Source organism: Helicoverpa zea, chromosome 23 (genome assembly GCF_022581195.2).
Source record: "Helicoverpa zea isolate HzStark_Cry1AcR chromosome 23, ilHelZeax1.1, whole genome shotgun sequence".
NCBI classification, from domain to species: Eukaryota; Metazoa; Arthropoda; class Insecta; order Lepidoptera; family Noctuidae; genus Helicoverpa; species Helicoverpa zea.
This window is the reverse complement of record NC_061474.1, coordinates 5,260,459-5,272,932: the sequence shown is the minus strand read 5'-3', so window position 1 is coordinate 5,272,932 and position 12,474 is coordinate 5,260,459.

Genomic DNA, 12,474 nt, shown 5'->3' with positions numbered 1-12,474 from the left:
GCAAGTTAATGCACTAAGCATCGTCTCGAGGAAACTGCTTATCGTACCTACTCTTCTACACACCCATGCTTCTCCAGGAGTACTTAGTGTGCCAGGGTCGCGGTAACTTTTAAACTACTACTAGTACTTACACTTTCTTTATGCAACTCACATCATACTAAGTTAAATAATGCTGGAAAAACAAGATATTCGCCTACAGAGTTTATACAAAACCTACCTATGAAACGTCATGCTCCAAAATAAATCGACCATTGTAGATACTGCTTTTTTCGACTGAAATGCTTTTTGTGTTAGCGTAAAAATACATAGGCATTATAAATATGTATTTGTCCAATCCCATTAAACTAGCGCAGACCCACAAAATATTCTAGAATAGAATACTAATACCGAATTGATATTCAGTTGCAATATCGATGTATGAAATTTTGATGAGAAAACCGATGCAGTGATTTCGATTGGTTCCGTACGTGCTTGGTACCGAGGGGTTTTTCGTGCACTTTATTGGTACCCTGATTTTATATGACTATCGTCTAAAGTGGGAGTGTTAGGGAAAGATGTTACTTCAAATTTTATTTGGGCGGACAAATTTATTCTTTGCTTATATCTTCGAGGTGTCTCGGTGCCGAGAAATGGAATATTGATATTGAAGTTCTCTGTGTTTACAATATGTTTATTCGGTTTTATGGTGAAGGTACTTACTGAATGTTTATTGTTTGAGATAGAAGATGGATGTGGTGATTATTTAAGTAGTTGTTTGATAATGTTTAGATTAAAATACATTCTTTCTCTTGCTTTCAAGAGTCAATTTACTAGAGTGTGTTTGCTGATGACGTTCTGGTAAATACATACAGTAGTATTGATATTTTTTATTTATAATAAGTATCTACTTTCATGCATTATGTCCGGGTATAGGACTAGACCGAAAATGCCTGAACATGACTAGTTTCTTCATATATCTATACTAATATTATAAAGAGCGAAACTTTGTTGTTTGTTTGTTTGGTTGCAATGGATAGACTCAAAAACTACTGGACAGATTTTAAATATTCTTTCACCATTAGAAAGCTATATTATCTGCGAGTAACATAGGCTATATTTTATCCCGGTGCGGGCAGTAGTTCCCACGGGACGCGGGCGAAACTGCGGGAATACGGCTATTCATATATATATTTTTAGATCTTTGGCGGTCATTACGGTTAGAAGCCAGAAAGTTTGGCTAACAAAAATCATCATAACAGTTCCGTAACCCCCATAACACAGACTATATTCCACAACACAACAGCACTATGCATCGAGCACTCGATGATACAACACCAACGCAATAACGCGCAAGTAATTAACTGTAGTGCTTCCTATTAATAGCAGTATTAAATTTAGCACTATTACTAGATCGCGTCACGTACGGCACTCGATCGGAGGATAAAAATAGAAAGTAGGTGCTTTGTATGCTGTTTGGGTGGTTGTAATTAGGGTTTATTAAAGGTTGTGTGGTAGGACAGCTTAAATGGCCTGTGAGTGGGCGTAGAAGCCTTTTCAATTTGAGAAATGAGTTGTAAGTTATTTTTTTGTAATGGTAAGACTCTACGTTCTTGTATTTGCGAAGTATTTTTAATGATCACTATTCATTTTCTTGTTATTTTTTCCAAGATGGATTGATATTAAAGTTACCACAATTCTTTTTAAATAAAATACAAACAACGAGTTTTTTAAATAAATATATGACTGCCAAGATTTTCTTATAGTTCAACAACCTAAGTATTCCAAGAATAATTGTGTTTATATCCTTATGTCATTTTCTATAACTTTTTATGCATTAACCATTAATCCATTTTCTAGAATATTACGCTTGACAAACATTTACTATTTTCAAAAACACCATCATCATCCCCCGAGCCCAATCTGCAGTCGTCAACTAATAGCAAATACACATTTCGCTAACGACATCACATGATGCGAACGCGATTACCGCGCGATTGTAAATAGATTAATTGATATTATATTGATAATTGATATTGTTATTGTTATTGGGTTTGCAGACAATGGTTTTAAGATGACAGGGAAAAAGATGTTTGGGTTCTACATATGTCTAGTGCTTAGAAATGAGTTAGCTAAGATGATACCTACAAACAAGGTTATTGTTATCTAAAAACTGGTCGTTTGAAAAAGTTGCCAAGATCCCGAAACTGACAGGTTGAAGCAATAAGACCACTTGTACCCACTAAGAGACAGTATTATCTGCTACAACCTATCTGTATTACATCATCATGTAAACGAAAAGTATGGACAAGAATTTTGTCATGAGTGTTAGCAGCTGCCAACAATAACTGAGAAAAAAAAATGCTTGAAGTACTAGCTGTTAAAATTCTGTATATTATATAATGATGTCCTCCTAGCCGATTATCGGCTACGGCGGCTGTTCTCATGTAAGGAGATTAGCCAACTACGCAGGACATATTATAGTGCACGAGCATTTGCGCAGACACAGGTGCACTCACTATTCCTTAACTCTCATAGCCCGATGGGACGGTAATCCGACACGACCGGAGAGAGATCAGGCGCAGGACCGACATTTACGTGCTCTCCGATGCACGGGTGTATCAATCACCAGCTTCCAGGCTCCGGGCTGCTTTGTGAAAGTCTTCTAAAACACACAAAGCGATTTCGGCCCGACTCGGGAATCGAACCCGAGACCTCGTGCTCAGCAGCCGCACTTGCGACAGCTAGACCAACGAGGCAGTTGATATAATAACCGGTACATAACCGGTAGCTACGCGACATGCTACGAGTTGCTACGAAGTAATTCGTAGCAATTTTGTTCGCGTGTGTCAAAGTTTACGTAGTAATGTCAGCACGACCATATGTTGTAAAGTGGTATCGCTGTTTTGTATTTTTTTTAAACTTAAGTATATATTGTACCATGTACCATGTCGCACTAATAATATGACGTGTTTTGATTGTGTGATATCTGATGTAAATAATTGTATTTGAAAGGCAAAGAAAAATAATTATACTTTACGGTTGAGTTTCACAAATATTTACCAAAAAAAAATTAAATAAAAACTTAGGTACCTAAATGAATAGACAAATCCAGACTTATATCGATCGCCATCTATAGTTTCGTATTTCATTTCATATTCATCTATTTAAATTGTCACAACTAAATACCCCTTCGATATTCGAAGACGTGCCTAAAACGCGTCCATATCTCGATTAATATTCAAACGAGTTCAATGTTCAGTTTAACCAATTATCGAGTTAGTCTGCAAATAGCCGAACAGCCCTACTGGGTAGAATTGTAAGACAAACTTCCATTAATCGATATTTGCGGTGACTACACTATTCAGGATGGTCTATTTTAAGATCTGTCTTTTGCGCACTGAATTTAATGTCCGGTTGCAAAAATGGAATAGAAGATGATTACATTTTATGATCAGCCAAGGCAGGTAAACATATGATGAAAAATATTTATGTAATGATGTCTATTCCGCATTAGGTGAGCTGTTTCCTTCACCAAAAAATCTGCTTCCTGCAGCCCGATAAAAATTATTTTGTCCTTTTTTAGCCTGTAGACTATTAAAAATGACCAGTCCGACAGACAGATAGTTTCTTTCGCATATTTGTAAGGATTTGAGGACATTTCAACCTTAAATTTATGTATCTATGGTACATTTTTATTGGACAGCTACTATACGAATAAGAAAGAAAGTTATATTAAAAAGCGACAAATTACTACTTATCTTATTTTCAGGATGAATAATAGCGTAATATATGGTACTATTGTTCATTCACACAATAATCTCCACATATTCAATATCCTACAAACCTGAGAAGTATGACGTCATATAAATAATTCTGTTGACAATCCGCCGACAGGTTACCTGCTCATTATGCGACAGATGAAGCGATTAATTAGTCGCATATCGATGCCGTGTTTGACGATTGTAACGATTAATCGAATGCGACGAGTATCGAATAATAAACGTGTTGGTAAAATCGTTCGTATGTAGATTTTATAATGTGATAGGTAACTGTTTTATATCAAGTCGGTTCTGATTTTATCTCGTTTGTTTGTCACTACAATTTATTTTGGTTTGTTCTACCAGATGTTTTATCTCTAGCTATTTAACTTAAGTTGACATATAGTAGGTGTTACGCGTAATCAAAAGAATATATTAAAGTTATACCTTATCGTTATCTTTCACGCAAACAAAACAATATGTTCAAAATCAAAGTAAAATGATTTTTATTTTTATTTAGGCCCTCACAAGCACTTATGAACGTCAGTAATATAAATAAGTTTGATTCTAGGCCCATTGCAAAACTGGCTTCCTATGGAGAACGGGCAAGAAACTTCATGGTTACTTGCTCGTACGTTAACAATCGAATTACAAAAACACCATCAAAACAGTGTCTAAAACCAATATTTAACGTACAAAGTAATATCTAATACAGTAACCACGCGACCAATCTCTCACAGTCGTGCATTCGTGTCCATCCCCTTTTTAATTCGTCAAACATAAGTCAGACGGCGATAAACTCGACCCTTGCTGTATTAACTGAATTACCGATGCGATTTTTTTGTCGTTGTGTCGTTGTCGCAGTGCGCATGGGTGAATTATAATTGTTTTTTTTTCGGGTCTGTTCTTTTGATTGGGCTTTTTACGTTTGGGTGATATAAATGATGATGTAAAAAGTATGAGTTCGTGTGTTATGATGCTGACTTTAAAATGAAACAGAGAAGTCGTTTACCTATTATAAAGAAGACGCTATATTAAAGAAGAATCTCAGTTATTTTTAAAATCTAGTCGTTATAATAATTAGTAGTGCTACAGCATTTCCACTTCAGTTGCAGTTCAGATACGATCTTACTGAAGCGGTCCTCATTTATTGATCCTATCTAGGTGACCTGAAGCATGGTACCACTAAATAGGCCAATGAATATGAATGAACTAGGATTTGCTTATCAGTAATAATGTAATATTTTATCCAATAAAATAATACCTGAAATGAGTCCATTATTTTCAATTACCCATCACAAACAACTACTCTTAATATTACTAGGTACTTATAGAAAGTATAGATAGATAATGCCCCCCAACCAACGAGCATAAAATAATAATTCAACTATAATGTATAACCCTGTAAATGCAGCACCCGGTCGCAATAACCATAATAACCGGGACACTAAAACAAAACCGTACTTAACGATAGGCCGATAACAATATAACGGGACGCTCATAACCCTCGCCCCTTTGCTAACAATTAACTTATTGCAACACTTGAGGGGTTAAATGTAGAGTAAGTGTAGTGTAGATGTGACAGTAAAGATTGGCGATAGTTTCTGCCCTACTTTTGTACAAAATTACTGAATTCATTCCTCAGTGTACATCTAGTACTTCATAATATCTTGATATTTAATAACTTTGGTTGTTTAACATTCGAGGTTCTTTAAATAATAGTCAAGTGTGAGTCGGACTCGCGACCACAGATTCCATAGGTATAAATTATTCCTCTTACAAAAATATTTACACATAGTACATACTATGTAGGTACTACGGAACAAACCAAAATATTTCTTTCTTTTAGAGGTTCAGAACTTTAAAACATAGCTTTTAATTCAACCTCAAACCTTTTTACAACTGACAAATTCAGTGACACACAATAGGACAACGTTTTTGCCTATTCCACCCTCTGTTTAATTTACTGTTAATCGCAAGTTTATAGACAGACACTGTCAGACACCGCCCTATTGAGTTTTAACGCGCCTTTGAGGGTTTAATAATGTGCCCACTCTATATTGACCTCTCACTGTCGAACTACTCTTTGATAGTTCACAATTTTCAGAGGTCTTAGTACACTGGTGGTAGGGATGAAATTTATTTGTTTGTGATTGAATTATAATCGATCAAAAGATAAGCATCTACGCTGGATTGATTGCGGTTTATTTCTAAGTGATTGCTCTGAAAATAATCTTCTTATAATTTAATTTAGTTATTATTTTATTAATGAGTGGGGAGTCTATGAGAGTATTATGAACTAGTTTTAGATTGATTGAGTTTGGGTGTCATAAAGAACAATTATTTAGAAGATACAATATATGCCACACTTGATACTATACTGTCACGAATAATCTTATATGAAAACTAAAAATAAAATAAAAATACATAATATCTTTGCCTGCTTCTCTCAAACAACATGGAAGAGAAAACTAACTATACCGAAAAATATTGCCCATTGTGGTTGTGTTGTAGGAAAAATTATATGGATTCTATTGCTAATAGTAGGTACTACATATATTGGTAAAGGTATTATTTGTGAGATGAAGTCGAATAGGGAATTTAATGAAGAAAAAGCTTTACAAACCAAATTAAAATTAATATAAGGGCCGGAGGACAATTATGACGACAAAGAAATAACCCAATCTTTTTCAAGCTCAACTGACAATTGTCTCCACTTCATAAAAAACAATAATATAACAATTGTTAAAAGAGCAATGATACGTGAACACAGCAAATAGTACACTTGCTTGTAAAGCAATCTGTTGTCTAAACAAACAACTGTAACTGCCTGTCTGTCGCACTGTGATGAATTAAAAAGTGAACCTATAGGGCTGTCACATGCTCTGATTGTGTCAGTCATCATTGTGAAAATCAGTTTTGTTTCTTTGGGATAGCTACTTTAGAGGCTGGCCGTGCAATATGGACAGGGTTTTTCATGTCATTAAATTATATCAATCTTAGTTAGCATACTTAACTGTTTTTCTTCAAACTTCCTAAAAGTGCCTAGCAGAAGATTTAGACTGCAAAAGTTTTTGCTCAGCAGTGGGACAGAAAAGGCTAAAGAATAACGACACTTTCTTCAAATATAATCTGTTTAAATAATGAGACTTAGATCACAAATTACTTAATAGTAACTACGTAACTTAAAGTATAAAGTGCGAAGAATACACTCGATATAATGATTTCGTTCACTACCATTTTGACAACCCTAGCACCCAGCATCGCCCTACACTCAAAGCGGACAATAAAAACTGCAAAGGGGCATGTGCCGCGAATGGTGTGATCAAATTATACCATTATATAATAGGCACGATATGCAAGAGCCATCTGATATCATTGTGAGGGTATACCGAATTTTATTATTTATTATTTATGCGTTATTGATTGCTTTGTTTGATGTTTTACTTGCTATTTTTTGGGTGGGTTGAAGAGGCCGAGCGTAATATTTTTTAATTATTGAGTATTGGAGTAGGTTTATCGTAGGTACTAGCACCTAGGTGAACCGCTCCTGACTGAGAAAATAGTTAAGTGGTTGTAGCTCATTGCAGAGAACTTACAGGTTTATCGATTACTTTAAAGGTTTCAACACAATATGAAATAATTTTAACGAATTTCATGTCTTTTCTGGAGTCTATATGTCGAGCGAGACCAATTGAACTACTGAGCTTGAGGGTTGGTTTATTTACTTGCCAAGGCCACTTATCAAACATGAAAATCTTGCAGTTCTGGTACTTCGTGATCAAAATAGTGACAAATATCAAATAGTATGAACTAAAAACAAAATCGATTTATATTCACCATCCCAAACATTTCACATCGCATTGACTTTTAATCTAACAAAAGTAAACGGACCGTGAGAAATTCATAAACTTGATACAGACATCAGAGGACCTGTCGCCATGGGACCATCACCATCACCCTTTTTGTATGGCAAACAAGATGTTACCCATACACCCAGTGCCAGAGTCAAGTGCAGAATTCGCTACAGCACTAAACCATTGCATATTATGGGAATCACGCCTTGATGTCATCTCCAAAACGTTATAAGAACATACTACTGCAAGAATTGAATTTGAATCGTATCCTGATTAATTTAAAGCATCAATTGCATCACCATTTGCTCCCGTAACAGCAATTACTTCATCTGAATATCAAACATTGTAAATCAAGTCTACTTGATCTGCAATTTCCGATTCTATTGCTTCAACTTTAGAATCTGTTTTGGAATGTTAGAGTGTATCAATATCAAATGCCAGTTAACACGCTTGATCCCCAAGGGGTAGAACAAACCCCAAAGCTTTGTGGGGTACAGATGGAAAGTTTATGAAGGCACACTTGTTAGCCGAGGGAATTAGAAAAACCGTGTTATTGTTTTGTATGGGAGGGCTGGGAGATTTTATGTGATAATAAAAAGTGGGTGGAAATTGGCGCTTGAATTGTGATTCTTTTATCTAATGTTCAGATGATAAATGCGAGTGTTTTGTTTGATGTTTGTTGATGACTTTGTTATTATTTGATTGGCTTTTTTACATCTGGAATATTTTTTACTGAAATATTAAGCTACGTTTTGAATGCTAGCTGCCGACTGCAACCGTAGCTAGCATTAGAAACGCACTTTTACTTGTATTACTTGTAAAGAAGGTACTATTACTTGTAAGAAGATACTATTACTTGTGTCTTGAAGATAGTATTACTTGTAAGTTATCTTCTTAAGATTTAAAGTTCTTCTAACAGTTCCTTGAATATATCTCTAGTCTAGCTTCAGAAGTTGCCAACTACATACGTCCCCAGCATAACACTGACTAATTATATAATTTGTACCGATTATTATTCGATCCAACATTTTCACACCCATTATCAGATTTACCAAATCCCTTTACGCGATCCTCAACAATTAAAGTTTCATTAATCTGTCAGTAACTATCAGGTCTATCATAAGTGAGATCTTTATCATGTGAGCGTGGGACTGTATCAAATTCGTGTGACGAACTCCAAACATTTATAACTTGTCTCTTGAGAATATCATTAGTTGGGGCTAGATCGACCATTATTACTTGGTCTCCTTCATCAGTCTTTTTACGAATATTAGTAGAATTAACGTAAAGGGTGAAGGGGTCATCGTATGCTGGACAATTTGGAGTTGGCTAGTTGAATTCGCACGGGGTTGAGATTACACGATTAAACAAGTGAGAGAAATTTTCTAATGTATGCTGGGGTCAAATATTATTTTTGTATCTGTCTATTCTGTTTGGGATTTCACTGCAAGTATATTGTGACATTTTCTAAACTGTTTCTTTTATGTATCTCTAAAAATGTTATGTTATCAGCTGTATTATGGCTGATATTAAGCAAGCCAAATTATGAGGCATGATTTACCTCGATTAAATGCTAGCCAGAAGATCATTTTTGCAAAAGACACCAATTCAGTTTTTACATCAATTCTTATTCCATCAACCACATCTTTGAATACAATATCGTACAATTTACTCTAATCTACACCTGTATCCTTATTCCTTCTCAATATCTACGTACAGTCGCAGCCACAAATGTACCGAACTCTATCACCGTTGACACATCGTGAATATTGTAGTACAAGACGGTGCCAGGTCGGCCATGTCATCCGTCAAAGTCCATTTTAACTTTAAATTTACTCTTTATTTCATTTTTTTCCTTCAGGGGGAACATAAAAGCGTTATCGAGTAAGGGCGATGAAAATAATAGGGGGGACGTAGAATTTTTAACATTGAAAAGTTGCCTGATGAAATATGAAACGATTTTCGTTTGGACTGTACTTTGCTGGGAGTCTAGGTTTTTTGCCAGTAGGTATATTTATGCAACGATTTAATGGTATCTGATTTTACTTACATCTGATATTTTTCAAATACGTGAATGATATCTGTTATGATACGTTGAAATGTACTAAGTTTGGTGTACACTTAATTACAAACAAGCTATTTGTGAAGTAGCTTTATACATCAGCATTTGCCTTTCCCATCAATTTCAAAAAAGTACCAGAACTCCATTTAAAAAATCATCGTCAATTTAATTTCTAACAAACTTTAACACTAATTTAAATAAAATCACCACTAGCCTGTGTTCTAATTACCTACATTTGCATCAAATTGATAGTATCATCGTGTCGTATTTACACTGGTGGTCACAATGCAAGGAACAGTGTGCAACTGTGGTTCCCTAATGAGGCGCTTGTCACACGCCAAATTGTTTGTGGACTTACAAATATAGAAAGACCAATGAACGTTATTTAAAAAAAAATAGTTGAGAAATAGTGTAAGCTACATAAAGAAGCTACCTATTTATGTACGATAGGTATGTACGATAGGCTGTTCTTCGTCACCGAGGGATCTTTCGCTTTCGAAATTTCGGAGATTATAGGAAACCAACAAACAAAAAATATTATGTGTAATTGTTGGTCGTTGGAATAAAGCTCATCTTCTTCCTTAGATGAAGCTCGATATTCCATATAAGTAATCTCGTTTGTGTTCTAATTACATACATTTGCATTAAATTGATTAGAATGATGCAGTCTTGAAGTTTACTTGTTTGTAAATAGGTAAAAAAAAACGAATTTTTGTACATTTTATTTTTAAATTTTCCTCAAAGCGAGCAGGTTCGGACATCATAAATTTTCCCGGAATTATGAAACTGGATTTTATTTCCTTATATGTATGACTTGACTGACACCAGGAAGCTTCGCAATAAAACATCCTAACATACCTTCCAAAGTTCAAAAGCCGACTCTATTTATCCTCTCTCTATGGCCCGTTCACCTCAAATTGCACGCCAGCACCAGATTATATTTGATGCAACCCTAATCAGTCTCACTTACTGCCTAATTGCTTTCCACTATTGTGCTGCATATCCGAGCATGTGACTACTCGACTATTAAAGGGTTAAATAATAAAGCTTTTGAATAGTTTGTGTTGGCTGTTGGTTGGCTTAATTGGTTTTTGCATTATAGAAGTTGATTTTAGTTGATGGTGATATCGGAAGGTGCTCTTAAGTCAAGGTGTTATATTTTTTGAGTGTGAAGACGTAACGTTATATAATACCTACTCAAAATAGGACAAGATTTTGGAAAACCCGTTATTGGAGTAGTTTTGACTATGTTTATTGTTTATAAAGAAATGCATCTTTGAGGTTTGTTCCTGACGTCGACATGAGGCTTGCGGATTGGTTTTGGACAATGCCAACAACACACAGAGAATCCAAATAAGTTCTTTGTTGCCTTTGGGACTATGTGATAAGACACCTAAGGGTACAAATTGGAAGTTTCGTTTCAGTGCGGCTGCTGAGCGGAAACAGTGCGTTTTCAGTTCGGCGGAACACCGACCGAGGTTCACTTGTTTTCATACAAAACGCTCGGTGTATCAACTGTCAGACTTGTTATGTCGAGATGTTTTGGTATCGCCATGGTACTAAAACAAATGAATGTTTTATACGGACAAAGCGAAGAACGAAATTAATTAAACACCTACGTAGTTAGATCTCTAAAGCCACTTTTCTTACGAAGGATATGTTCACCATTTAACGCGATATTTCCTAGGTATAATTTCCATTGTTTCTTCATCTTACAAAAAAAGACATGTGACATCTTGATCCTTTACTACCAATATCATCTAAATAAAAAAGCTATTTTTATTTATAAAAGGACAAACTACCAGGATATAATAGGAACTATATAGTAAAATTATGTTGTCGTGTTTCGATATGACATGGAATCAGTGGTGACTTGCAAAGAAGCTCATGTCAGTGGTGTCACGTTATGATAATAGGAGCGTTGTGTATTGGCATGTTTTTAACCAACTTTGTAGAAGGGGAGTTATTTTGTTATGGATTATATTTTATTTTGTGAAAAATATGGATTCTATTTTATTTTGTGTTAAGAATTCGTACGGATCTGCTAGTGACACCATGTTATAAAAAATACAGGTGATTTCATTGAAGATTTTTGACACAAATAATGCTATGAAACTCGCTATAATCGATTTGGTGAAGCGATTCAGAAGATGAGAATTATAAATTAGAGGATTTATCTTGAAAAGATTTATATTGATAAGAGGATTATCAGTCATCGTGGGCGGCAATCGATCTATGTAAAACTAACTGCATCCAATTAAACTGGTTGCGGATTTTAGTATAATTAGGAAAAGTCTAGGTATATGATAAAGCATAGCAGCGCCATCAGCATTTATCTGCACTATACACAATTAAGTATTTTAAGTTAAACAAAAGAACATTATTCACGCCATTCCTGATCGTCACCACTACATTCTCTAAAACAACAGTTTGCACGCGAGATCTATTAAAATCGGTTCCCAATTCGAATCCAGTCGGACTTGCCCTTGCGAGTTTTGTAAACTAATTTGAGACAAACGTCACGCGATCAAACAAAAAACAGTTTTAAAGTTTTTTGAGGGCCCATTATGGCTTATTATAATACGGCTATTTGAGAGATAATATTTTGTATTTGGAGACAAAATTGTGTATCAATTGTTGGCATGGATTTTGAGTTTTTAATATAGTCGGAATATTGAGGACTTATTTTTCCGAAAAAAATATATGATTATCCTTTTTGTAGAAAAATCGTCCCTATAAAATTAATACTGGGATTTTTATGTTCGACCATTTATTAATTTTACTTCAAATGGGTTTCAGGTCATTTACAATGTGCATA